This window comes from Muntiacus reevesi, chromosome 2 (genome assembly GCF_963930625.1).
Source record: "Muntiacus reevesi chromosome 2, mMunRee1.1, whole genome shotgun sequence".
In the NCBI taxonomy this organism is placed as follows: Eukaryota; Metazoa; Chordata; class Mammalia; order Artiodactyla; family Cervidae; genus Muntiacus; species Muntiacus reevesi.
Window position 1 is genome coordinate 281395548 of NC_089250.1, and position 27682 is coordinate 281423229.

The following is a 27682-nucleotide window of genomic DNA, read 5'->3' on the forward strand; positions in this document are numbered from 1 at the left end:
ATTGTTATATCTTCTTCTTGGATTGATACTTTGACCATTATGTAGTGTCCTTCTTTGTCTCTTTTCACATCCTTGATTTGAAAGTCTTTTTGTCTGATATGAGTATTGCGACTCCTGCTTTCTTTTGTTCTCCGTTTGTGTGAAATATTTTCTCCAGTCGTTCACTTTTAGTCTGTATGTGTCTCTTGTTTTGAGGTGGGTCTCTTATAGACAGCATATATAGTGGTCTTGCATTTGTATCCATTCAGTCTTTTTTTTTTTTTTTTTTTTTTTTGGTTGGGACATTCAACCTATTTACATTTAAGGTAATTGTTGATTGGTATGTTACTGTTGCCATTTACTTTGTTGTTTTGGGTTCACGTTTATACAACCTTTCTGTGTTTCCTGTCTAGAGAAGATCCTTTAGCATTTGTTGAAGAGCTGGTTTGGTGGTGATGAATTCTCTCAGCTTTTGCTTGTCTGTAAAGCTTATGAATTCTCCTTCATATCTGAATAAGACCCTTACTGGATACAGTAATCTGGGTTGTAGGTTATTCTCTTTCATTACTTTAAGTATGTTCTGCCATTCCCTTCTGGTCTGGAGAGTTTCTATTGATAGGTCAGCTGTTATCCTTATGGGAATCCCTTTGTGTGTTATTGTTGTTTCTCCCTTACTGCTTTTAATATTTGTTCTTTGTGTTTGATCTTTGTTAATTTGATTAATAGGTGTCTTGGGGTGTTTTGCCTTGGGTTTATCCTGTTTGTGACTCTCTGGGTTTCTTGGACTTGGGTGCCTATTTCCTTCCCCATTTTAGGGAAATTTTCAGCTATTATCTCCTCGAGTATTTTCTCATGGCCTTTCTTTTTGTCTTCTTCTTCTGGGAGTCCTATGATTGGAATGTTGGGGCGTTTCACATTGTCCCAGAGGTCCCTGAGGTTGTCTTCATTTCTTTTGATTCTTTTTTCTTTTTACCTCTCTGCTTCATTTATTTCCACCATTTTATCTTCTACCTCACTTATTGTATCTTCTGTCTCCATTATTCTACTCTTGGTTCCCTCCAGAGTGCTTTTGATCTCATTTATTGCATTATTCATTTTTAATTGACTCTTTTTAAGTTCTTCTAGGTCTTTATTAATCATTTCTTGCATCTTCTCGATCTTTGTCTCCAGGCTATTTATCTGTAACTCCATTTTGTTTTCAAGATTTGGATCATTTTTATTATCGTTATTCTAGATTCTTTTTCAGGTAGATTCCCTATGTCTTCCTCTTTTGTTTGACTTGGTGGGCATTTCTCATGCTCCTTTACCTGTTGGGTATTTCTCTGCCTTTTCATCTTGTTTAGATTGCTGCATCTGGAGGGGGTGTTCTGTATTCTGGAGGTCTGTGGTTCCTTTTTATTGTGGAGGTTTCACCCAGTGGGTGGGGTTGGACGATTGGCTTGTCAAGGTTTCCTGGTTAGGGAAGCTTGTGTCGGTGTTCTGGTGCGTGGAACTGGATTTCTTCTCTCTGGAGTGCAATGGAGTGCCCAGTAATGAGTTTTGAGATGGGTCTGTGTGCTAGGTGTGACTTTGGGCAGCCTGTATGTTGACGCTCAGGGCTATGTTCCTGCGTTGCTGGAGAATTTGCGTGGTATGTCTTGCTCTGAAACTTACTGGCTCTTGGGTGGTGGTTGGTTTCAGTGTAGGTATGGAGGCTTTTGGACGGTCTCTTGTTACTTAATGTTCCGTGTAGTCGGGAGTTTTCTGGTGTTCTCAGGTTTTGGGCTTAAGTCTCCTGCCTCTGGATTTCAGTTTTATTCTTCCAGTAGTCTCAAGTCTTCTCCAACTATACAGCACTGAAGATAAAACTTCTAGGTTATTGGAGAAAAGATTCTCCACCATGAGGGACACCCAGAGAATTTCAAAGAGTTACATGAAGAAAAGTAGAGGGAGGAGGGTGATAGAGATGAGCAGGAGGAGAAAAAGGGGCACTCAAGAGGAGACAGGTCTACACAGTTGTCTGATCCCACAGTGTTCTCCGTAGCCCAGACACCCACAAAGATTCACAGAATTGGATTTGGAAAGGAAGGGGAAAGGAGGAAACAGAGGTGTTCTGAGACAGAATATGGATAGTCAAAAGTGGGAGAGAGTAATCAACATACTCCTGAATAAAAATGGGAACTGAATATTGGATTATTAATTATCCAAAATTGATATCACATACTGAAAAACAAAGATTAAAAATCTAGAGTAGGGGTTTAAGAGTAGACTCTTAAAAATACAAAATTAAAAACAAAAACAAAAAATTTTAGAAATATATATGAAGGTTGGTTTAAAAATAGGGCTTCTCTCTCTCTTTTTTTTTTTTTACAAGGTTATAGTGAAATGAAAATGAAAATTAAGGAGTAGTAGAGGAGTAATAGAGGACTTTAAAAGAAAATAAGAGGAAAAAAAAAAGAAAAGAAAGAAAAACAAGAAAAAAATTTGTTTGGTCCTATCACTTCATTGCAAATAGTTGGGTAAACAGTGGAAACAGGGCTCCAAAATCACTGCAGATGGAGATTGCAGCCATGAAATTAAAAGACGCTTGCTCCTTGGAAGGAAAGTTATGCGCAACCAAGACAGCATATTAAAAAGTAGAGACATCATTTTGCCAACAGAATTCCGTCTAGTCAAGGCTATGGCTTTCTCAGTAGTGTGTATGGATGTGAGAGTTGGACTATAAAAAAAGCTGAGCACCGAAGAATTGATGCTTTTGGACTGTGGTGTTGGAAAAGACTCTTGAAGAGTCCCTTGGACTGGAAGGAGATCCAACCAGTCTATATTAAAGAGATCAGTCCTTGATGTTCATTGGAAGGACTGATGTTGAAGCTGAAACTCCAATACTTTGGCCACCTGCTGCAAAGAGCTGACTCATTGGAAAAGACCCTGATGCTGGGAGGGAATAGGGGCAGGAGGAAAAGGGGACGGCACAGGATGAGATGGTTGGATGGCATCACCAACTCAATGGACATGAGTTTGGGTAAACTCCGGGAGTTGGTGATGGACAAGGAGGCCTGGCGTGCTGAGGTTCGTGGGGTCGCAAAAAGTTGGAGACGACTGAACAACTGAACTAAACTGAGGATAATAATTTGTTGTAGGTGTCATGCACTGAAGTTAAGTAAGAATCAAGCTGTTGTTTTAGTAAAACCTGTGTCAGCATAGGGTTTGGAGAAGGCAATGGCACCCCACTCTAGGACTCTTGCCTGGAAAATCCCATGAATGGAGGAGCCTGGTAGGCTGTGGTCCATGGGATCGCGAAGAATCAGACACGACGGAGTGACTTCACTTTCACTTTTCACTTTCATGCCTTGGAGAAGGAAATGGCAACTCACTCCAGCGTGTTGCCTGAAGAATCCCAGGGACGGAGGAGCCTGGTGGGCTGCCGTCTATGGGGTTGCACAGAGTCAGACACGACTGAAGCAACTTAGCAGAAGCAGCACAGGGTTATACAAAACACGTCCACACCCCCCCGACCCTGCTTTCTCACATCCACGCCCCGTGCCCTGCATCCCCACATCCACGCAGTGCAAGCCAGCAGTCTGCCTCCTCTTTCCATTCAGTCTTTGGTCTTCGCTGAGGTGTTTTGGCCCTGGGGAAGGAAATGGCAACGCACTCAAGTGTGGTTGCCCGAGGAATCCCATGGACTGAGGGGCCTGGGGGGCTACAGTCCATGGGGTCGCAAAGAGTCGGACACAGCTGAGCGACTGAGGTGTTATACAAAATTGCTTCTAGTGCCGCTGTGTTTGCATCTGCCGTCCACACCACCATCCAATGAGCAGGAAGGACATAATCCCTGCTCCTTCTCAGCCAGTAAGTAATTGGAAGAGATTATTAGTGGTAACAAGAATTCGTATTGTAACAAGGAAAAGGAGTGTTTGAAGAATCAGTGAATGTTGCAGCCTGAGTGAACGGATCGTATTGCGAAGTCTCTAATTGATCATATGACAAGTAGGGCCACCAGCACAGATTATTGAGAAATAATCTATTTAGAACTGAATGATAGCTTAAGGGTTTGTAGTGTGATTCAGTACCAGGTTGAGATAATTATCTCTTGGCCTGTATACATGAATATTATTGTTGGAATTAAGCTAATTGTGAAGGCATATGAGATAATCTTACATATAGACGGTATGTGGTGGTTTTTATCAATGTTAGAGCTTGTTGTAACGATAGATGATATACATAGTGAGGCTAGAGTGAAAGAGGAAATTTAATCTATCACTTTTATTTGGAGTTGCACCAATTATTTGGTTCCTAACACAAATGGATAAAAGTTTGAAAAAGCCATGCTGTTAGTCATGGGAGTATAGAAACAGCAATTCTTATATACTTCTGTGGTAAATAAGAAGGTATTGTCTCCTCTTACTAGATTCACAACCAAGTGTTTTTTTCTAAACTATATATACAGTATAGGGGGCCTAGAATGATTTTTGGGTTTAAGGATAGGAGTAGAAGAGGTAGGATGGGTAAAGATATGAGAGCATTTTCTCATGTAAAAGATGGAGAGATACAGTTTAGGTGGTGAGTCTATTTGCCTCACTGTGTTGTAATGAGTATATATAAAGAGTATAGGGCAGCAATTACTATATTAATTTCTATTAAAATAATTGCAATGTTTGATCACGAGAAGGATATTGCTACAGATAGCTCTCCAATCAAGTTAATAGTTGGGGGTAGAGCTAGGTTTGTTTCACTTGCTGATAATCATCAGGTTGCCTTTAGCAGGAGGAACATTTGTAGGCTTTAGGCTAGGATTATCGTTTTGCGATGGACCTGGTAATTAGAATTTGCCAGGGAGAACAATGCAGAGGATGTAAGACCATGGGCAGTTATCAGGGCTGTGGTTCCTGTACAACCCCAAGGTGTTCGGGTGAGGATGGCAAAGTGCTGTGTGGCTGACAGAAGAGTACGCAGTGAGTGACTTCAGGTCTGCCTGGCATAAGCAAATGGAGCTGGCTATAATTATGCCTCATAAGGACAATAGAATGAGTGGATACCCTGTGAAGTCTGTTAGTGGGCTTCAAATTATTGTAATTCGTAACTCATATTATATCATAGCATCCAAATTTTAGTAGTGCTGGCAGCATAGCCAGAACTATGAAGCCTGCATAGGGGCCTCTTCATGTGCTTTAGGTAGTCACAGGTGGAGGCCATAAAATCGTATTTTTACTATAAAGGCAACTATGCATACCAACCGTATGAAACCATTGGATCTAGAGTTGGATACTCATTGGGCTCAGCATTAGAATAATGTAAGGTCCTATAAAAGCTACATCTGCTGACCCCAGCCTCCCATTCCATCCCTCCACCTCCCCCTCCTCCTCGGAGAGCGCCAGTCTGTCCCCTCTGTCCCTGAGTCCATTTCTGTTTCATGTGTGTGTGTTCAAGCGCTCAGTTGTGTCTGACGCTTTGTGACCCCATGGACAGTAGCCCACCAGGCTCTTCTGTCCATGGGATTCTCCAGGCAAGAATTCACCGCTGGGTGAATGCAGGCTCGTAATCATCATGACCCATCACGGACCTCTCAGATGCCATCCGCTGGGTGAGTGCATGCTTGTGGTCACTCTGAGCTGTCACAGACCTCTGAGAGACTGTCTGCTGGGTGAAAACACACTTGTGGTCACTCTGCTCTGTCACAGACCTCTTAAAAGTCATCTGCTGGGTGAATGCAGGTTCGTGGTCACTCTGGTCTGTCACAGACCTCTCAAAGGCTGTCCACTGGGTGAGTGCAGGCTCGTGGTCACTCTGGTCTGTCACAGACCTCTCAGAGGCCATCTGCTGGGTGAATGAATGCTTGTGGTCACTCTGGCCTGTCACAGAGCTCTCAGAGACTGTCTGCTGGGTGTACAGGCTCATGGTTGCTTTAGTCTGTCACTGACCTCTCAGAAGCCATATGCTGGGTGAATGTGGGCTCCTGGTCACTCTGGTGCAGAGTTTCCACAGGCCTGTCAAGAGGCACCATGTGGCTGCCCCAGCTGGGGGCCACTTATTGCACTCTTGCTGCCCCGAAGCTATGTCTGGAGAAGGCTAATCCAATGAGAAGCTACATTCAGACTTCAGCTCACATCCCAGGAACTAGTCTTCCAGCCTTAGCAGGTCACACGGGGTTTCCTGTGTTAGTGCTCACAGCTCACAACCCCTAGAGAGTGGGCCGGATCTGGGGACACATGTCCTCTGCTGCTAAAAGTGACAGTAGACTGTGTTCCCAGGGATGGACCACAAGGGGTGATGGGAGAATGTCTGCCCTACCTGCTTGGAGGCACTGTGCCCCCAGCCCCTGCCTTCTCCCCACTCAGGTGTGGAATGTGGGAGAGCCAGAGGGGGAAGCTGGGTCCCCAGTGAGACCCTCTCAGCAGAGCTGAGCCTGGGTCAGGCTTGGAGGGTGTGACCAAGAGTTTGCTGGACAGGACGGCACATTTAGAGGGCCTCCTGCAGTGCAGGTTTCAGGGCTAGATAGCAACTAAATGCAGAGCATGGTTGCTGAGCTGACGGCTATGGATCCTGCAGGCTGAATGCTGAGCCCTGAACATTGGAAGGTTGTCTGGAGTCACAGGACCTGCTTGCTCTCTCTTCTGAGATCATCTCAATGGGGACCCAGGTTCCCCCCACCCTACTGTCTAGAAGCAATCAAACTAAAGCCACTCCCCACTGTGATCCCTGGGGAAACTCAGGAAAGAAAAGAATACCTGCTTTCCAGCAACCATCAGGTTGCAGCGACTCCCCACTGTGAGCCCTGGGGAAATTCAGGAAAGGAAAGAATACCTGCTTTCCAGCAGCCATCAGGCTGTAGCCACTCCCCACTGTGAGCCCCGAGGAAACTCAGGAAAGAAAAGAATACCTGCTTTCCAGCAGCCATCAGACTCAACCACTCCCCACTGTGAGCCTTGAGGAAACTCAGGAAGGAGAAGACAGGATGCTGGCCCCAGATGGTGAGGTGTGTATCAAAGGGGCTGATTTCAGTGAGATGGCTGGTGCATCTTCCCACACACAGAAAAATGCTAAATTGCTTAACTTTAGATGCTGCCCCCTGGTTTTGGAATCCTAAAAGGTTTGTACTGAATAAAACAACTCTCAACACCTGTATTATAGTATTATGTCTATACATATGAAGTAGAAACTTTCCAAAGAACAACCGAAGACCAATCTGAACATTCAACACACTGGCAGCAGTGGTGGGCACTCCCCTAAAGATGCAACTAGTGGAGCAATTAGAACACTCATCACCCTTTTGCCATAAGATTGTGGAATGGACGCTGACACTGGGGAATTATTAGGGGAAGAACAAAATCTGACTCCATGTTGAATGTTTTACTTCAACTTTTACTTCCTCTTGGTCTGTTTGCTACAGAGATGCTGTCCATATGTAATGGCATGCCTCAGGAAGCCCTGCCCCTCTGCCTCTGTCCAGGACCTGTCCACCTGTGGATGGCTACAGCAGGGAGAAAGTAACACATCTCCTCCCGAGGCTGGCCATTCCAGATATTTGCCAGATTAATGGCCTTTTTACTGTATTTCCTCACCTCCCAGCTCTGTGTTCTATAAAAGACACTGGCATCCAGACCCTGACATGATGGTTTCTTGGAGATATTAGCCTGCTATCTTCTCAGTCTTCTGGCTTTCCAAGTAAAGTTATATTCCTTGCCTCAGCACCTCGCCTCTGGTTTATTGGCCTGTTGTGAGGCATGCAGAGCGAGCTTGGACTTGGTAACAATCCCACATGCCTTGCAGTCAAAAAATCAAAACATAAAACGGAAGCAATATTGTAAGAGATTCAATAAAGCCTCTGAATATGGACCATACAAAAAGATCTGAAACCAAAAACCAAAAGGAACTCAGTGGTTGTCTGAAATATTTAGAAAGGAGTTTGAGCCCCTCTTGCCCATACCCCATGAGGCCAAAATGTACAGTTAGCCCTGTCCATTCAGGACAGCCTCTCCAGACCCCAGGTGGAGGTGCTCTGCACCCACTGTCCACCTGGGTGCCAGGGGTAGAACAGACACAGCCGAGGAGGTGTCTTTTCTGGTCCAGGGGAGCGTCACACCAGCCATCCTGTCTCCCTTCCCATAATAAATAAGGAGGCTTGTCAGCACCTGGGCGAGTGATGCTGTGGGCACCTGGACTGCCTCGTCCTTGCGAGATCTGGTGTGAAGACAACACAGAAGGGGAACCAACCAAGAGGGATCAAGGGAGCAGTAAACCCCTCTTCACATGGACCCTGTGAGACCCAAGACTCACTCTGCCCACCCTGCTCCCACTTTTGGAAACTGGCCTGTGTCATTCTCTGGGCAGGAGGTGGGAAGGACAACCCAGTCTCTTCCACCTCCTGAGACGCAGGTGGGCCCTGGGGGCAGCAGCACCTCCACCTAGGGTCCAGAGAGGGTGTCCCGAATGCACAGGGCCTAACCGGTCAGTGAGGCCGGCCCTCGTCCACAGTGTCCTGACCTGCTGAGGGGTCTCGTGTTCCCTGGCATCCAGCTCCCCCATCGCCAACCCCAGCTTCGTGTCCTGGGAGCCCCTCACTGGCGGGCACCCCGGAGGTGAAAGCTGCATGCCCGGCGAGAAGAAGGAGAAGCCGGTGGGAGAGGGGTCCAGCATGGAGTGTCCAAGGCCCCTCTGCTCCCCCAGGAACACCCAGCCCCGCCTGCCGTGGCCTTTCTCCTCTTCAGTATGTCTCTTTGTGGCTGATGTTGCCAAACACCTTCCTCTGGAACAGAAGGTTCCATGACCATGGAAGGGGTGGAAGTGAGGAGGCGCTGTAGCCCTAAACCCAGAGAGATTCAGAACTAGCTTCCCTGAGCCCTGAACGTACTGCCTGTTACATCTGTACCAACCGAGGCCGAGATCCAGGCAGATTCTCTGTGGAAACACTTTCCATGTCCAATAAGAGAACCAAACTAGGCCAAGATCTGGGCAGATTCTCTGTGGAAACACTTTTCTGTCCAACAAGCGAGGACTTGTTAACCCACAACTGAACCCCGAGACGTGGGATGTGCGTAACTGTGGAGACTGCAAGGAAGGTGCTTGAGAGGTTTCTTCCCGGGCGGCTCCCCGAGGCTCCTAGAGTTGCTGGACCCAGAGGGGGAGCACTCTTGCTTCTCTCCTCACTGCAGGCCAGACGGTGCCCCCAACCACACAGCCCTGCTCCACCACCTCCCTGAGTTCAACAGAAAACCCCTCGGTCACGAGGCCAAAGAGCAGTCTTCTCGGTGAGCAGAGCAGAGGCTGGTGCGAAGGAGGGTGGAGGCTGAAAGCTTCTTTGCAGAAGAAAAACACGGACGTGTGTTCCCGTGTGTGGTGGCCAGATGCTGCAGTAATTGATGTTCCCCACACATTTATGGGTGGGTTTTAGTTTCTGTATTTTCTAAATTTCTTTTTTTCAAACAGCTGCATATTATGAGCAAATTTTTGCAATGAACCATGAGCACTTGCAAAATAAAATCTTTTTTTTTTTCTTTTCCTAAAATGTTGCAGTTTTCTCTGGTGACAGATGAAGAGCCTCCTACTTTTAAGTATTCATTTAATTGGCTGCGCTGGGTCTTAGCTGTGGCATGCAGGGCCTTCAGCTGCAGCATATGGGATCTAGTGCCCTGACCAGGGATTGAACGTGGCCTCCTGTGCTGGGAGCTAAGAGTCCTAGCCTCTGGATCAGCAGAGAATGCTGCGATCTCCTACTTAAAAAAAAGATTAGTTATTTATATTTGGCTGTGCTGGGTCTTCGCTGCTGTGCGGGCTTTTCTCTTGTTGTAGGGCATGGGGGCTGCTCTCTTGTTTCTGTGCTGAACTTCTCCCTGTGGAGTCTGCTCTAGTTGGGAAGCAGAGACTCTAGGCTCTTGGCCTGCAGTAGTTGTGAACGGACTTTTTTGCTCCACGGCACGTGGGGTCTTCCCAGGTCAGGGATTGAACCCGTGTCTCCTGCATTGGCAGGTGGATTCTTAACCACAACACCACCAAGGGAGTCATTTCCCTCCACGGCTCCTGCCAACATCCCCCTGTAAAAAAAGACTAAAAATAACCTGTTTAGTAAGTTTTCAGGAGTCTGAGCTCTGAGGTCCGCGTCTCTGGTGTCATTCTCCCAAAGGCATCTTGGCTTCAGATACTGGCTGGACTCATGAGTCCCGTAAGCAGGGCAGGGCTGGTGGCTGAAGACAGGCTTGGCCTCTGGAGCTCTGCACTCACCGACTCACCCAGGGTCCCCAAGCCCTGACAGCCAAGCAGAGCCGCGCAGGCGGGGCTGGTACAGCCACGGGGCCGCTGTGGTCAGGGTGGAGCGTGCTGCGGAGGCAGCTGGCTGTCCGCACCATGACTGCTGGTGTCCTCTGTGCCCGGGGAGGGCAGTCACGGTGTCAGGTGTGTCCTGGCCGCTGTCCTGGGGACAGGACGGGACCTCACAGAGCTCGCATCCCCACTCCCCATCTCCCAGCTCCTCTTCAGATCACGGCTTGTGGCTGCTGGCAGCTCCCTGGGCTGGGAGGCTGTGTAATGCACCAACCCACTTGCTCAAGGTCAGCTGAGACCTCCAGCTCTGGGGTCACACAGCATCCCTGCCACCATCCAGGTCATCCCACTTCTGTGAGGGAGGGCCTGTGTGGCGCTGTGGGTGATGGGGGGATTGGGCGTGTTGTGGGCTGGCCCCAAGAGTCAGCTTCTTGAGGGGAGGGGAACAGATGGGAGGGGAGGGAGAAGCTTTGACCTGCTCAGCCTTCCCGGGGATTCCAGGCCCAGCTCTGGTGGGAGGTGCAGGTAAGAAGCCCCTGCAGGTTTCTGGGTCCCCACCATTTTCAGTTGAAGACCCTCTGCCTACACCACCCCTAACTCTCCCTCCCGTGGCCCCGGCCTGAAGCCACAGAACATGGGGAGTTTACGTGGCTTCCCTTCCTGTAGGGAAACCAAGCCACAGACAAACACGTTCCTTTAAGAAAGCATAGAAACCGGGAAATAATCGTGGGTGGTTATCACTGACACGGTTCATGTAGAGACGCTTCACAAGCCTGGGACACGGAGGGAACTGAGGGCCGTTGCCGCGAGTCCTGGAGCTCGCACCCTCCGCCCCCCGCCCCGTGGCCCACTCTCCCCTTGGTGTCTTCTGGTGGCTGGGCGGACTTCAGCCTCCTGAACCCCTCTGGAAGGATCAGGCCAGGGCAGAGGTCATTCACAGAGGGGAGGGTGTGGTTGACCTTAAGAACCCCATTGCCCCCACTCTGTGTTGGAGCTCAGTTCCGTGTCTAAGCAAGCGTGGCTTCCTGGTGCTGTCCCCACCCTCACTCACCCAGGGTGGGGGGCTTTGTGTCCACCTTGTCCCCTCGTGCAGCCTGGTCACCCCGGGACCCGTGCTGTGTGAGCATCTGCTCTGCTCACAGCGCACCCCGGGGCCCATCAGACTTCACTCATGAAAGGGAAGTGTAAGGATGAACTATTCCATGGTTAAGAATTTCAAGGTCGCGACAGCATTGACCAGAGCGCACGGGCACACGTACGAGGCCCATGCATAGAGAAGCCGCGGTGTGGGCTTCAAGGACCCTCCGTGTGGGGGTGGGATGGGGGCCGGACGGGGATTTCCTGCAAACGCGGCTCCAGGCTCTGTGCTCGGCAGGGGGACGACTGTGGGCCCTGCCTGTCTGTGGAGGGGCCCTGGGGCTGCCCAGCTCAGCAGGAACGGCAGGGGTGCGAAGGGAGGTCACCTTCCCTTAGCACACCTGACCTCACACCCCCTCATCAGGGCATCCTAGTGCCTGAACAGCCCCTTCTTCGTCTATCTGAGGACCTGGACGGTGTGGGGGCTGGAGGACATGCAAGAAACAAATTCTGTAAAGCAATTATCCTTCTATTAAAAAATAAAAAATATTAAGGAGAAAAACACAAAGGACAGCAAAGATGGGGCTTGCGTTCTCGCCAGCTTCTGCCAGATTCCGCCTGTGCTGACACATCAGACCAAAATGCTGGTGCTCCCACGCCGTATCACAGATGAGAATAGAGACACAGAGAGGTTGAGCATCTTGCCCCAGCTTAGCAGCTGCTGGGTGCAGGGCTGAGACCTGGACCCCTGTGGTTGCATCTGGAGTCCAGATGCTGTGATTACCCCGAGGGAGCGGCAGAGACCAGACGGCTCATGCTGAGTCAGGCTCGCGAGCACACACACACACACACACACACACGCAAATGTGGCCTTCACCTTTGCGGCTACAGAAGTCAGAGGGAACCAGAGGGCCACCAGGAGAGGCCAAAGGAGAGCCGGGGTCTATAAGGAGGAGAGGCCACACTTCCCAGGAGGCCGGGAATTCCCTTCCCTGGTGATTCTGATTCCACTCTGCATTCCTCTCCCTGGACCCAGGATTGACTGTCCAGTGACCTAACTGAGTTGGCTCCAGAATTATGCCTTCCCAGGGGTTCAGCTAACTGGACCCCAATGCTGTCAGTGTTAAGGGGGGAATGAGTACATAGTCTGGGATTCAGATTTGTTTGGAGACAAAATTTGTTAGAAGAGGAGACCTAAAAAACCACGAAGGCAATTGGCATGAACATCTCCAGAACACCTAAGGAACCCTCTGCGGTTTATATCCCTCCTCTCCTGTCATGAAAGTGGAAAGTCTATTTAACAAATAATTCTGTGCTTATCACACGCTTTCTTTAAAATATTTATTATACATTTATTTATTTGACTCGGCTGTGTCTTAGTTGCAACATGTGGGAGCTAGTTCCCCAAGCAAATATTGAACGTAGGCCTCTGCATTGGAGTTTTGACCCCTGGACCACCTGGGAATTCTCTCCTCATACTCGTGGGGACAGTAAGGGGTCACAGGCCTCCTCTGAGGCCCCCTTAGAGTTGAGGCATGGGGTGGCTGCAGAAATCCTCCTGTGGCTAAGGTGTGGTTTGTTGCTCATGACTCACTCACACTCCCTGCAAACAGGGCTTCTCCCCCGTGTGTCCTCTGGTGTCTGATGAGGACGGACTTGTGACTGAAGCTTTGCCCACACTCCCTGCAAACATAGGGCTTCTCCCCTGTGTGTGTCCTCTGCTGTCTGATGAAATCTGACTTCTGAATGAAGCTTTGCCCACACTCACCGCAAACATAGGGCTTCTCCCCTGTGTGTGTTCTCTTGTGTGAGATGAGATGGGTCTTCTGACTGAAGCTTCGCCCACGCTCCCTGCAAACATACGGCTTCTACCCTGTGTGTGTCCTCTGGTGTTTGATGAGGGTTGATTTCTGACAGAAGCTTTGCCCACACTCCACGCAATCATAGGGCTTCTCCCCTGTGTGTGTCCTCTTGTGTGAGATGAGATTGGCCTTATGACTGAAGCTTCGCCCACACTCCCCACAAACATAGGGCTTCTCCCCTGTGTGTATCCTCTGGTGTGTGATGAGGACTGACTTATGACTGAAGCATCGCCCACACTCCCTGCAACCATAGGGCTTCTCCCCTGTGTGTGTCCTCTGGTGGGTTATGAGGAGGGACTTCCGTCTGAAGCTTCGCCCACACTCCCTGCAAACATAGGGCTTCTCCCCTGTGTGTATCCTCTGGTGTGTGATGAGGACTGACTTATCACTGAAGCTTCGCCCACACTCCCTGCAAACAAAGGGCTTCTCCCCCGTGTGTGTCCTCTGGTGTCTGATGAGGACGGACTTCTGACGGAAGCTTCGCCCACACTCCCCGCAAACATAGGGCTTCTCCCCTGTGTGTGTCCTCTGGTGTCTGATGAGGGCTGACTTCCGATGGAAGCTTCTCCCACACTGACCGCAAACATAGGGCTTCTCGCCTGTGTGTGTCCTCTGGTGTGTGATGAGGACTGACTTCTGACGGAAGCTTCGCCCACACTCCCCGCAAACATAGGGCTTCTCCCCTGTATGTGTCCTCTCGTGTGTGGTGAGACTTGACCTGTCCTTGGAGCCTTGCCCACACTCTCCGCATGTGACCCTCATAATCCCTGAGACCCCTGCCCCCGTGAGCAATGTGCCTGTGTCCTCTGGATTCAGTTTCTGGCTTGTGCCGGGCTCGTCTGTCATTCTCTCATGCACCCCAGAATCCCCCATTTGTCCTCCGGGTGAGTTGGAAGAGGCCCTTGAAATCCTCTTCCGCCTTACGCTTTTCAGCAATTGTTGGGGCCTGTCCTTGGCCTCGTGGCCCTCAGATTTGTCGCTCGGGCTGTGTGGATTGGAATATCTCCGATTTTGACTGCCTGGGCAGGGATCCTCTGGTTGGAGGCGGTCTCTTTCAGATGGTCTCAGGAGGGTCTTAGAGGGGTGACTGCGTTGGATGTGTTGGCTGAGGAATTTCTGGCTGGAGAAGGCCAGAGAGCAGGAGGGACATGGGTGCATCTTGGGCTTCGGTTCTGCTGAAAGAGGAAGCTTTTGTCAGGTAGCTGGTTTGCCACGGTCAGGCCTTGCCCACTCATCATCTAAGTGTTGACAGTGCACGATCTGTCGCCCATCAAGTGACTTTACAGTTCACTCTTCCATTCCACTGTTACTCTCTACATCTACAGAAATCCAGGAAGCGGGTGTCAAGGGCCTTTTCTACATATCACCCAGATAGGGACCTTCCAGCTGCATCAGAGGCAGCGTCTCTCCTGATAGAGATGGATCTGCAGGGACTTTCCCCGCGTGTAGGTGTCTGAAAAGTCACGTCACAGTGGCCACAGGTATCTACCCTACTGAGGGATAAGACTTGATGACTTAGGTGGAATTTCCTGAGTGGCTCCCTGTGAGGGGAAAGGGTCTATTAAGTTAGGGGAGCTTGGCCTGGAGCTCTCTGCATATGGGAGGCAGCACGGGGGGGTGGTTAGAGCAGGTGTGGCTAATTCTGACTTTGTGGTTCCTTGTTCAAAGAGCAGCCTTTGTGCCGATCTGTGCAGGAAGTGGGTTTGAGCCTGGATGAGACCGAGCGGCCCAAGTCCCACTGACTACAGGTCTGGCTCCTGCTGCCCAAACTGGTTCACAAATTGCTCCTCTCTCAGTTTCCCATAAATCATAAAATAAAGGCATATCCTTTCTCCAGCCTCACCAGTACTCATACCTCATTTATTTCATTCAGGCTTAATCCACTTAACATGCACTAGGAATCCATGTTTAAAAATACATGTCCAGTCAGACCCTTCACACCCTCACTCCCAAGCATCTTCAGACAGCCCACTCTCCCCTCATGTCTGGCAATGAACTGATCTCTGAGGGGACTCCCCGCTGCTGTCTCTTCCCAAAAGTGAACCAAAGCATCGTCTTAGCACAGAGAACATGCTGCTTGCAGCTGAAAGCCTGGCTGTTGTTCTGTGTAACCCAGGAGGACCCCTGGGGCCTGCACGTGGATACAGGCCCTGAGGCTTCCGTGTCCCGTCCAGCCTCCTTTCTCTCCCTCTGTGCTTCCTCCTGCGACCCCTGGCATGGCCTCGCTTCCCGGTCCTGGGGCTGCGGCACGGGCTGCTCCCCTGCCTGGAATCCTTCCCCGCAGGTCTTATCTCTGCAGAGACCCTGTCGCACCGTCCTGCACTATACCCCACCCTCTGCTCACGCTGATCCGAGGCACGTTCCCTGCGCTGGTTTTCCTCAGCACCAGCCCCTGTCTGGTGTGAAGCCCCTGCTGCCCCAGGGCAGTGGTTCTGTCTGTTTCGGGGCGTGGAGCCCCGTCTGTCACAGAGCGTGAACTCACATGACAAAAGACTGGAACAGGAACTGAATGCGCATCACTGTACACGTGTCGCTTAGAAATGGGAGGAAATGAAGAAGAAACAAATAAAGGGCAGAGAGGTGGTAGGTGCTCGAAATGTTGCTTTTTGCTTCTCAGCCTTTTAGCAGAAGGTGATGTTGCACATTTTTTTGCATGAAATATTAAAAATTAGAACTAACATTTTCAATATAAAATTTCTCCTAACAGTCATATGAAAAGAATCAAATTCTGAGGCATTTTAATTGCAACTCAACTGACTTAGGACTGGATTGTCCTCTGCTTCGAAATCGGACCTCGGAGGCTCCCAGGATGGGGTGGGGTGCTGGAAGAGGGGAGACACTCACCTCTCCCGGCCGCGAGCTCACTCTTCCCCCTGCTGTTCCGCTTGATCCCAAGGTCCTGACCGTACTCGTCCCCGTACCAGACCAGCAGCTCACAGCCCGGCCTGACCACCTGGCAGGTTCGGTAGAAGATCTGCCCGTGATACTGGAAGGCCACCAGGTTCTGCTCCTCGTCGTCCCGGGCACAGTTCACATACCTGGGGTCGAGGCCGGGAAAGGGAAAGAAACCTCAGGTGACGAGTGCCCTCCACTGTCCGCCCATGCCCAGCTCCTTGCCTTCCGCCTCTGAGGCCGCCCCTCATGTGGACCGTCTGTTCACACCTTCGACCAGGCCATGGGAACTCCCATGCTTTTCTCTCCTTACCTAAGTAGCCATTTTCCGGAGCCCAGTTCCAGACTCATCTCCACCTGGACTGTCCGTGAGGCTGGTGACCTCCAGCTCCTCTAAACTCTGAATTAAGTTCTCTTTCATCCACAGGACTTGGTGCTTCTTGGCTAACATGCAGCCCTCAGCACTCACCCCAGCCTGCCTTCTCTGCCGAGTCTTTCTGCCATCTCCCCACGTGTATCCAGGGTCCTATTCGCTTGCCCACCCCCTCCCACGTAAACTTGGAGAGAGCTCTGATATAGCTTGAGACACGGAACAGTAATAGTTTGTTCACTGTCTGCCTGCCCTGATGAAAGGAGAGGCCCTCAGAGAATGGCCCTGCTCAGAGCCAAGCTGCCCCCCATTCCTTCCCAGGCCTCAGGGCCCACCTCTCACTGGAACCAATCCTGAGGAGGTTTTTGCCCACAGAGAGTCAAGGTCTCCTGTGTTAGGTCATCCTGGCGTGTGCACTTACTCAAAGATAGAAAATATAAGGTTACTGCTCCTAAAATCAATTGGCTAATGTCTGTTTGCAGTATGTTCTCCAAAATGACATGGGTTGTGTGATCTGCTTCAGTACCGAAGTTCACTGTCTAAACTGCACCATAAAGGGCGTGAGAAGTGTCCACTAAGTGAGTGTTCCTGGTGAATCTAGATGCTTCAAGTTGTTTTCAAGTCCACCAGTTTTGTTCAGCATATAGACTTGTATCTTGACGGCACATGCCATATTTTTATTTCCTTCTTTTTAGTGTCTTTTGAAATGAAAGAGTATGGTATTGAGGGAAAAGAGGAAGGAAGATGTGAAAGCTTTTGAGGGAGCCGGGTTGAGAAGGAAAGGGGCGTGGGATGGACAGAGTCTCAATGTCTACACACTGCAGACTCACTGCACTCACCTCATCCAGTTGGCCCAAGACGTGTCCTTTCCATCCACATACTCGTAGCAGTTCCTCCCTTTGGTGATCTGAGGGTCAGAGAAAGAGTTACAAGCTTTCCTCTTTTTTTTTTTTTTTTTGGTAGGAAGCAATAGAAGAGCTATTTCCCTGTGTAGTCATTGGTGCTTTTCAGCCTGCATGGATTCAACTGCCAGTCGGACCACACGGTAAGCTCCTTACTCATCATTCCAAGTCTGAGTCCCTTGATTCATTGAAGGCAAGGGCTCCACAAGGGAGGAGTCACTTCTGTGTATCTCTACACTGTGCTCCCACCTCTCCTCTGACCTTAGAGAGAGGTCTAAGTGTCTGTACACTGTGTTCCCACCTCTCCTCTGACCTTTAGATAGATGACATGAGTGTCTGTACACTGTGGTCCCACCTCTCCTCTGTCATTTAGATGGAAGTCCTGTGGTCACGCCCACGTCACACAGTACACAGGGCTGACTGTGTCATTGCCGACCATGTTATCACCATCTGCATCCTCATATGTAGACATGAAGTACCCCCCACCACGTACAAGTGATTAGAGGCCAGAGGACAGGGAAACGGGTGCTTCTCACCAGCCAGGCGTATCCACTGTTGGTGGCCTCTTCATCGTCTGTGATCTGGCCCTCATAGGGGCCAAAGTGCAGGCCCAGCGGCAGATCGGACGCCTCGTTCCACACTCCAAGCCCAGCGTCAGGGATGCCTGACAGTCTGATGCTTAACCCAGGGGGCAGCGTGAGGACTGAGCGGTTGGCATGCCCTTTTTCCACTGCACAGTCCTTTACAAATGTTGGGGGCCCATGGGCAGCACAGCTGTCGATGAAGAAGTTCTGACACTCCTCACAATCTGGAGGTGAGAACAGGGATGAGAGGAGGTACAGTGATGTTTCTGGTCGTAAAGACCTTCATAAAGAACTAGGGCATTCATGGCATTTGGCCTCGATCCTGCACCCCAAGTCATAGAGGAAGGGGATGGCCGGGGGACTAAATGGTGAGGTGAGGTTAGTGGACCAAGGCCTCATTGCCCCTTCTCCGTGAGTGGGCCAGCGGGGTCACTCACAGAGGTAGTCGTCATCCTGAGGCTCGCTGACCTCTTGGTACACGTGGCCCTTTCTTTCCCGTAGACTGTACCTCTTCACTCCAGTCTCCTTTCCTCTGAGTTCTAAGATGGAGAACAGAAGCTAAGCAACGCTGGTGGGGTCTGGGGAGTTAGTCCCTGTTTTATCAGAAAGTGTGAGATCTCCTACCTGTCCATCTCTACACTTTGTTAAAATTTTCTTATATGTATTTTTCAAACTTTTACTTTCGTAATTTTATGTTTTCATGTTCCATTATTTATTTCTCGGCCAGACTGCATTGCTTGTGGGATCTTAGTTCCCTGACCAGGAATGGAGCCCACACCTCCTGCAGTGGAAGCGTGGAGTCTTAACCACTTAACCACCAGGGAGTCCCTTCTCTATATTTTCTTTCTTCTCCCTTTAAATACAGTTTCAAGAGACTGAGGCTCCACTGACCACAGATGCCCAGTTCAGTGATAGCTTCCTGCACTTCCCATTAGTAGGTTTAACTTCCCAACCTTCCGACTTAGGTAATAGTTCATCGACACATCTACTCAGAAAATATGTGTTAAGCGCACATGACAAGTAAGGCATTGAGCAGAAGTCTGGGCATGAATACTAACAAAGCATGGTTCCTCTTATCACAGTTGCATTTATTGAACTACTTGTAGGTGTCAGACTTTTGCATTTAATGTAAGGTTTTCAAGCACTGTATGAGTCATGTATCCTTATCCTCACTTTACAGATAGCATTCAGGATCTCAGAAATTGTATAAGATTTTCCCAAGGCCCCAGAGCTAACTTCATGTCTCAGATCAGTCCAGCTTAAACCCCGCCTACCCAAAGTCCCTGCCACACACTTAGGCCATGCTTATTAGTTTTTCTACAGGAATTAGAGGAACTAATTAGAGGAACTCCCCAAATTTCTCTTACCGACGTTTTGTCTGGGGTGCTGTGCAGGGGTCCTTGCTTTTCTGGGATGGGGCACTGGATTCTGAGCCTGCTTGGAGCCACTTGTCTTCAGCGATTCTGCTGCTCCCGGCAATTCCTTCAAACTAGATTCATTACTTAATGGTGCCCTGGACTTTCTCTTCCATGTGAGTAAAAGACAACATGCATTTCTTTAGTTCTTTAGGACTTTATGAAGTGTTTTCACATGCATGACTTTAGTTAATACTTTGACAATTCTTGGAAATACCTGATATGGGGGGAAGGGGTCTGAACACTGGAGTGTAAAATAAGGACCTACGTGGATAGTGAATCAAAACTAGAATTCATATCTTAAGGTTCTTCCCCTTCAACTTTCTGCATAAAAGTGAGAGCAAGGCAGGGAGAAAAGCTGGAGGTCAGGGAAAGAAGAGGGTAAGGGCTGGTAGAGAGATCCTGAGGGTTTCTCTTAATAGTGGCCCTTTGACGGACGAGGACGTATGGAAAATTACAGAGGGGACAAAACACATGTGGAAAACAAGGTGACAAAGCAGTGAGATTAAGAAGAGAAAAGGCGATCAGCAGAAACATATTTAGACAATAAAGCAAATGAGATGAAAGCTGCAGGTTGCCATGTCCTAGCGACAATGTTTGGAGTTAAAGTAGCCGGTCTCGTCAATTCTCCTCGAACAAGGCTGTATGACCAGCTGGTTCTCCTCAGCTTCCTGATCCATGAATTGGTATACAGGCTAATTCTTAATATTATAGTGGACATGAAATTTAATAACCTTCAACAAATTGTTGTGTGAAGTATTTAATACAGTAAGAACGTCAACGTACATCCCTTACGTATCAATTTATTCCCTAAACTGCCACTATATTTCAAGTGCAGCTCACAGATACTATCTTCAGCATCCTTTGACCTTTCTACTCCTAGATGAATGCTTAAATGTGGAGTCACTCACTCACGAACCATTCAGGGGGCACTTAGGGGCTTTGAGGTGGGCCTGGACTTCTGAGAACTAATGGGTGTGGGCTAGGATCTCAAAGCTCACAACACAGGGGCAGGCTAAACAAATGATTACAAACAGGAGAGTTGCTAATTAGAGCTCAGTGGAAGGAGTTGTTACTCCCTCCTACAAGAATGAGCATTTGAAATGATGCCCAGATGATGAGTTTCTACTCAAAAGCAGGTAATCTATGTGAAGTCCTTCTGTTATTTTCTTATTTGTTGCTTTTCAGTCATAAACCTGAGGCTTATCAGGGTTGCAAGTTGCTTCCTCATATTGGAGTGGGAGGCTCTGAGTTTGGGATCCTGTCTCCTTCTTCATCTTGGACTGTCCACTCTACAAACTGCCCAGCATATCTTTAAGCTTCTTCATCTTGGACTGTCCACTCTACAAACTGCCCAGCATGTCCTTAAGCTTCCCTTATTCAGATGTCTTAGCATATGCCTCCCTAGCAAAGCACAAAAAACTGAGGTTGAAAACATGTCTCAGATGAATGATATAAAGATGTATGAATAAGCTTCATAGAACTATGGAAGTTTTAATCAGTTTGTAAGGTGTTTAGAGAACGTGCATTGGTTTACATTACACTACCAGTGATACTGTGGTCTCAGGTATATAATCAAATGTTTCTTACCTTTTTTTTTTTTTTGTATCTATAATGGTGATAGCTCTATACCTACTTATAGGTACTGTAGGATTGATTTAAGGTTTAAGCAAGTTTATTCACATAAAATACTTGAAGTCTAAAATATTATGAAAATAATGTAACAACAGAACAACCTACTACTGTTGTTGTTCTTACTAACTGCAAAGATGGTGATGATATCAGACATTGTGCTAAAGACTCAGGACAGGGAGGCAGCGGTCTCCAGGATCTCTGTGTTTTCTGCTATTCTCACCTGTGACTGGATCCATGAGGAGGTTATTTTGGCAACAGGATTTGGGAAATACTCACTTTCTGGTGTTTACTGTGCTCCACTCTGAAGGGCATCGAAGAAGGTTTACCTAAAAAACGATGAGAATCAGTGTTTTGGTTGGGAAATGTTTCCAAACTCTGGGTATTCTAATTAAGGACACATAATTCTAAGCCAGAGAGTGACAAAGACAATGATTACCAAAGGAGGAATGGAAAATGATTTCTGTATCATCAACTCCCATGGTTCCACTGGGAGTATTACATAGTTTTCTTAAAATTAAAAAAATATATGAAACTTCATCCATGCCTCATCTGATTTTCATAAAATATCTAATAAATTTAATAGTCTTTCATGACAAAAGTTCTCAACAATGTAGGAATAGGAGGAAGTGACTGCAATATAATAAAGGTCATATATTGAAAGTCTACCTCTAACATCATAGTCATCAGTGATAAAGATCAAGAAGAAAAGCCAAGGATGCCCGTTATCAAATTTGTGTTCACCATAATATTAGAACTCCTAGCCAGCGCTGTAGGTTAGAAATGGAAACAAAAGGCTTCCATTTGGAAAGAAAGAAGTAAAATTATGTCTGCTCACAGGGGCATGGTTTTATGTGCAGAAAAATCTTTAAATCCACACACACAAAATTCCTGCAGAGAAAGTTGCACGGTACAAAATCAACACTCAAATATCTTTCCATGCATAAAGAATGACCATTCCACAAAGGAAAATAAGAAAACAATACTATTTATTTTTTATTTTTTTAAAGCTATATTCAAGAGCTAAATTATAAAAAAATATTTATTTTTATTTCTTTGTTTTTTCCAGGACTTTTGTTGCGGCATGTGGGATCTAGTTCCCTGACTAGGGACTGAACGCAAGTTCTCTGCATTGGGAGTGTGGAGTCCTAGCCACTGGTCAAAGAATCTTATTTATAATAGCATTGAGAAGAATGAAGTAATTAGGAATAAACCTAAGGAGATGAAAGACTCATATGTTGAAAACTACAAAATATTGCTGAAAGGAATCTGACATAAATAATCGATAGGTGTCTCATGTTTATGGATTTAGAGGCTTAATATTATTAAGCTGTTCATACTACCCAAAGCAATTTAAACATTCAATGCAATTCCTATTAAAATCCCAATGGAAGTTTTTTCAGATATAGAAAATCCATCCAACAGTTAACACGGAATCTCAGAGCACCCCAAACTGGCAAAGCAATCTTAGAAAGAACAGCAAAGCTGGAGGCCTCTGATTTCAGAACATAATACAAAGGTACAGGAGCCAAAAGAGTGTGGATTTGGCAAAACATGTGTGCTTAGCTGCTCAGTCATCTTGACTTTCTGTGACCTTTTGGACTGTAGCCCTCCAGGCTCCTCTGTCCAGGGGATTTCTCAGGCAAGAATACTGGACAGGGTTGCCATTTCCTTCTCCAGGGGATCTTCTTAACCCATGGATTGAACCCACATCTCCTGTGTCTCCTGCACTGAAGGCAGATTCTTCACCTGCTGAGCCACTGAGGAAGCTGGCTGGCATAAAGACAGATATGTCAATCAATGGAAAAGAATAGACAGCCAGAAATCAACTCTTGGATACATGGTCTAATGATCTTCATCTAGCGTGTCAAGATAATGGGGAAAGCTTAATCCCTGTAATGAATGGTGCTGGGGAAACAAAATAACCATATGCAAAGTAATGAACATCTTACATCTTGAAGAAAAATCAACTCAGAATGGATTAAAGACATTTATGCAAGACTTGATAAGACCCTTAGAAGACAACAAGGGTGAAGCTTCACGACACTGATTCAGCAATGATTTCTTAGATATGGTGCCAAGTGCACAAGTATTAGTAACAAAGTAAAAATAGAGAAATGAGATTAATCTTAAAACCTCTGTGCAGCAAAGGACACTGAACAGAGTTGAAAAGGCCACCGACATGATGGTAGAAAATATTTATAAAATCTGCACCTGATAAGGGGTTATTAAGCATACACCAGTTTGAAGGCTACCTATAAGCCAGGAAGAAAACCTGATGGACCATGATGGCACCTTGATATCAAATTTCCATGTTCCAACATTGTAAGAAAACAAATTTCTGTGGTTTAAGGAATGCAGTCTGTTTTGTTATGGCAGTCTGCGCTGACTAACAGTGAGAGAAGGAATTGAATAGACAGTTCTCCAGAGAAAATATACAATGGCCAACAAATATATGAAAAGATTCTCAATATTACTAATCAGTATGGAAATACAAATTGAAACCTTCTGGGATGGGCAATATGTATAAGAAGACAATAACAAGTTTGGTAAGGATATGGAGAAATTGGAACCCTTTTACACTATTGTTGGCAATGTAAAATGTTGCAAGCTTTCTAGAAAAGAGTATGGAGTTTCCACAGAAAATTAGAAGTGTTGTATGATCTAGCAATCCAACTCAAGAGTGGGTTTCCATAAAAAATTGAAAACAAGATAATGAGTAAATAGTGGGCACATGTATAATCATTGCCGCATTATTCCCAATGGGCAAGATGTGTGAGCAATCTAAATGTTCATTGGTGGATAAAAGATAAAGATTATATATAAGATATATGTTATAGCTCTTATATCCACATGCACACAACGGAATGTTTTGAAGCCTTAAAAAAGATTTCTGTCATATGCTACATCATGGATGCGCCTTGATGATATTATACTAAGTGAAATGAACCAATCAAAAAAGGCAAATATTGCCTGATTCCACTTCTCTGAGGTATCTAAATTAAATCCATGGAAACAGAAAATATAATCGTGGTTGCCAAGGGCTATGAGGAGGAAGGATTGGAGAATTGTTCCTCAGTGGATTAGGGCTTCAGTCACGAAGATGTAACACTTCTACAGATTTGTTGTACAGCAATATGTATATATAATCCCGGTGGCTCAGCGGTAAAAAATCCACCTGAAATGCAGGAGATGCAACAGATGCAGGCTCAATCCCTGCGTTGGGAAGATCACCTGGAGCAGGAGATGGCAACCCACACCAGGATTCTTGCCTAGAGAATCCCATGGACAGAGGAGCCTGGTGGGCTCCAGTCTATGGGGACGCAGAGTCAGCCATGACTGAGCGATTAGCAATGTGGCCACTAACACTAACGTGTACATAGTTAGCAGCAGGGTGCCATACACTCAGAAACTGTTAAAAAGGTAAATAAAGACGAGCAGGCGTATGGTGAACCGAGGCGTATGTATTCCCTAAGAATCTCTCCTTATGTCAAAACCTTTGCAGACAACCAAATGTTTGGTTTTCATGTCCCTTTCACTAGTTTTAATAACCTAAGGGAACAGAGGGACGTCCCTGGTGCACAGTGGATGAGAATCTGCCTGCCAGTGCAGAGGACAGAGGTTCGATGGCTGGTCCAGGGAGATGCCACTTTCTGCGGGGCAACTAAGCCTGTGTGCCAGAAACTACAGAGCCTGCACGTGCTCTGCAACGAGAAGACACTCACGGCAGCCAGAGAAAGCCTGTCCACAGCAACAAAGACCCAGTGCAGCCCAAACTAAATAAGTAATTTTTAAAAATCTGGGAGAACAGAAATCCATAGATGGAGAATCATAGAACTATCTAAATTGTTTTCTCCAGTCTAGGCAGATTAACTCTTCTAAACTGAGCAGCAGAATAGGAAGTGAGCTGCTTACTTCTATTTTATAATAAGTGTACTTCATTTTATTTACCTGATGCCATCTCTGGTCAGTGAAATGTGGGAAAGATCATGGAAAATAAACAGTTCTCTCAAACCCTTTCCCAGAATCAAAATAAAGAATTAGTTTAACCTTAGGGTAAGAAGATCATGAGTTTTATTTTATATACATATATACATAATGTATCTTGACATAATATGTTAATCATTTTCTCTTTGAAGAGATTTAATCCAATCACCAATAACCAATCTGTTTGGTGAATTTATTTCTAAAGGATCTTTAACTGCCGTTCACTAAGAATGTTTAGCAAAAATAATTCTTTTTTAAAATAATGATAAATTTTTACCATTAAACTTTTGAGAATTACACTGGAAAACCTATACATTCATCTTCATTGAGGCTTATGTAAATATTTGGCCACAACCACTTGGGAATGCTGAAAATTATGTTTTCCTTGCTACTGGCTGAGATGTAGTTGAGACCTAAGCCCAGGCTGGTTTCAGGAAGACACGTCCACATCCTCCTGGCCTCTCACCTTGCTGCCTTGGTGTCCATTCTTCATCAGAATCCTCAGTGTCATTTCCCTGGGGCTTGATGACCTGCCTGCGGGGATGCATGAAATCTGGTCGAGTGGCTCTGAAACCTGGAGAGAAGCAAAACATTTGTTCTAAGAAGGGGAAACAAAGCGCAGAAGCAATGGGAAGTGTCACAGAGTCAGGGAATCTGCAGGATGTGCTGAGGGAATCTAGAACAAGGCAAGAAGTGAGCTCTGCACTGCAGGGTCACCCTCCCTCTGGTACAGAACTGTAAACATTTCTTCCAGGTTAGTCTCCACACAAACGGGAACTGTGAGCAGGTGAGGCCACCTAAGAGCGGGCCAAGTGAACCCTGAGGGTGAAGACCTGTTTCATGTTTCCCAGGCTCACAGGCGCCCAGCACTTCCTGTTACCTATAGCAATCAGTGCTTCGTAGTTTCTTTTCACATTCCTATATCGGATTTTTTCCCATTCTCCCATCTCTTCCCATTCTTCCTTGGAGAAGTATACGGAGATGTCTTTGAAAGCATCTTTGGCCTAAGGGAAATAACAGATTTCATCAGTGATTTACTAATCTAAGTCAGACCTTAGAGCTGAGCCTTCTCCTCCACCTTTTGAGCAGGGAATAGCCTGAAGTTCCTGGATGGTCTGTGTGAGACAGGGATGAAGACTCCTTCCCGACTGTGTCCTGCTTAACTGAACAAACACCGAGCATTTTCCTAACTCCCTGGACACAGAGCTGTTGAGAAGCTAGTGTCCTGTTTTGTCCCACTCCACCCCACCATCTCAGACAGGACCAGGCATTCCCATCCTGTGTACGGTCACAGGGAAGTTCACTCAGCTGCCAAGGCAAGCAGTCTGTGGTGCTTCAGGGGCCAGCGCCGTGTCCTTCCTATAGATCTGGCTTAGACTCTAGCTTTGCTGCCTCCGCCTCTCACCGTGGGCTTCCGCTCTGTACTCCCGGAATCTCCCTCAGTGCTCTCCTCTGGAGACCTGTTCGGCCTCATGGGCATTGGAGTCCTCAAGGCCAAGGTGCCTGTGGAAGAAGAAGGTCCTGAGACAGCCCAGACCTCTGTCCAGAGCCTGAGCTGCCTGCCTTGGGTGGAGTATCCAGGGCAGGAAGGTGAGGGGATAGTCAGGGTGAGGGTATTGGTGGGATGGACAGATCCTGACTAGATATGACAGATCAGCCAAATATGAACTAGATTTGGTTTCTTTGGTTCACCTACAATTCAGTCCCTCTGAGGGAAGGCACTGGGAGGGATGTGACTGTGGGTGACGGAGGGATTCTCGAGGAGACCCGGAAACCCCTAACTGCTGTACTGGGGTCAGGCTGAAATCAGGGCTCTGTTCCAGTGAAGCAGAGGGAATGTTTCTCCAAGAAGGGTTATGAGGATCTCCTCCTGCGGACTCAGAAGTATCTGGGCATAACGTAGGTTCTACGTCTAAGGGAGAAGTCGTTCGGCTTGAGGAGATCTGGGTCCCACGGGCTGAAGTAACTGGGGTCCTGAGACAGGAGGGACTGAGGATCTTTTGTCTGATGTAGAATGCGCAGGGTGAGAAAACTTGGGATCTGTGAGGCTGAGGAAATCGGGGGTTTCTTATTAAGGGACTTTAGGGCTCCGATAGGCAGGACAGTTAGGGTCTTGAGGAGGAAGAGTTTTAAGAGCTCCCAGGCTGAGGTATTCAGGTTCTCCGAGTTTTAGGAAATATGGTGTCTCTGCGGGTGGTATTTTTAGGGTGCCTCAGTCTGAGGGGAACAGGTTAATCTAGGTATTTGAGGGTCCCAGCGTATGGGGTTTGCTGTTTCTGTGGGTGAAGGGACTTGTAATCCCTGAAGCTGACGAGACGCAAGCCCGCTTCAGATTAGGACTCAGGTTACTCAAAGTTGACAGGATTTCGGGTCTCCCGCCCTGGAATTTGAAGCCATCCGGCTAAGAGTTTACCAGTAGTGCGCAGAACGCGTTCCCTTCAGCCTCCCCGCTGTCCTCCCGCGCTGCCCACCCTGTCCCCAGGAGCGCTAGAAGTTCAGCCAAGTCCAGTCTTTCGGCGCTGAGGTGAAGTGAAGGGCCAGCAGCCTGCCTGTACCCTGTCAGGCACAAGCGACCAATCGGCGTTGTGACTGAGACAGTCTGGCCAATAGGCGCCCGGAGGGTGGGGAGCGCGATGGAGGCCCCGCCCCACCGCTCGGGGATTGGCTGCTCTGTGGGCGTGTCTGCCAAGCCTCCAGTGCGCAGGCACAGCTTGGCTGGTCTCTTTGTTTTCAGGCCTGGCCTCTG

The 27682-nt window shown here is 47.6% G+C and overlaps 1 pseudogene; it reads right to left on the reverse strand.

Annotated features, from left to right (window-relative positions):
• Positions 1–26410, reverse strand: part of LOC136161842 (histone-lysine N-methyltransferase PRDM9-like) — a 59819-nt pseudogene extending 33409 nt beyond the window's left edge.
• Between the last annotated feature and the right edge of the window lie 1272 nt (positions 26411–27682).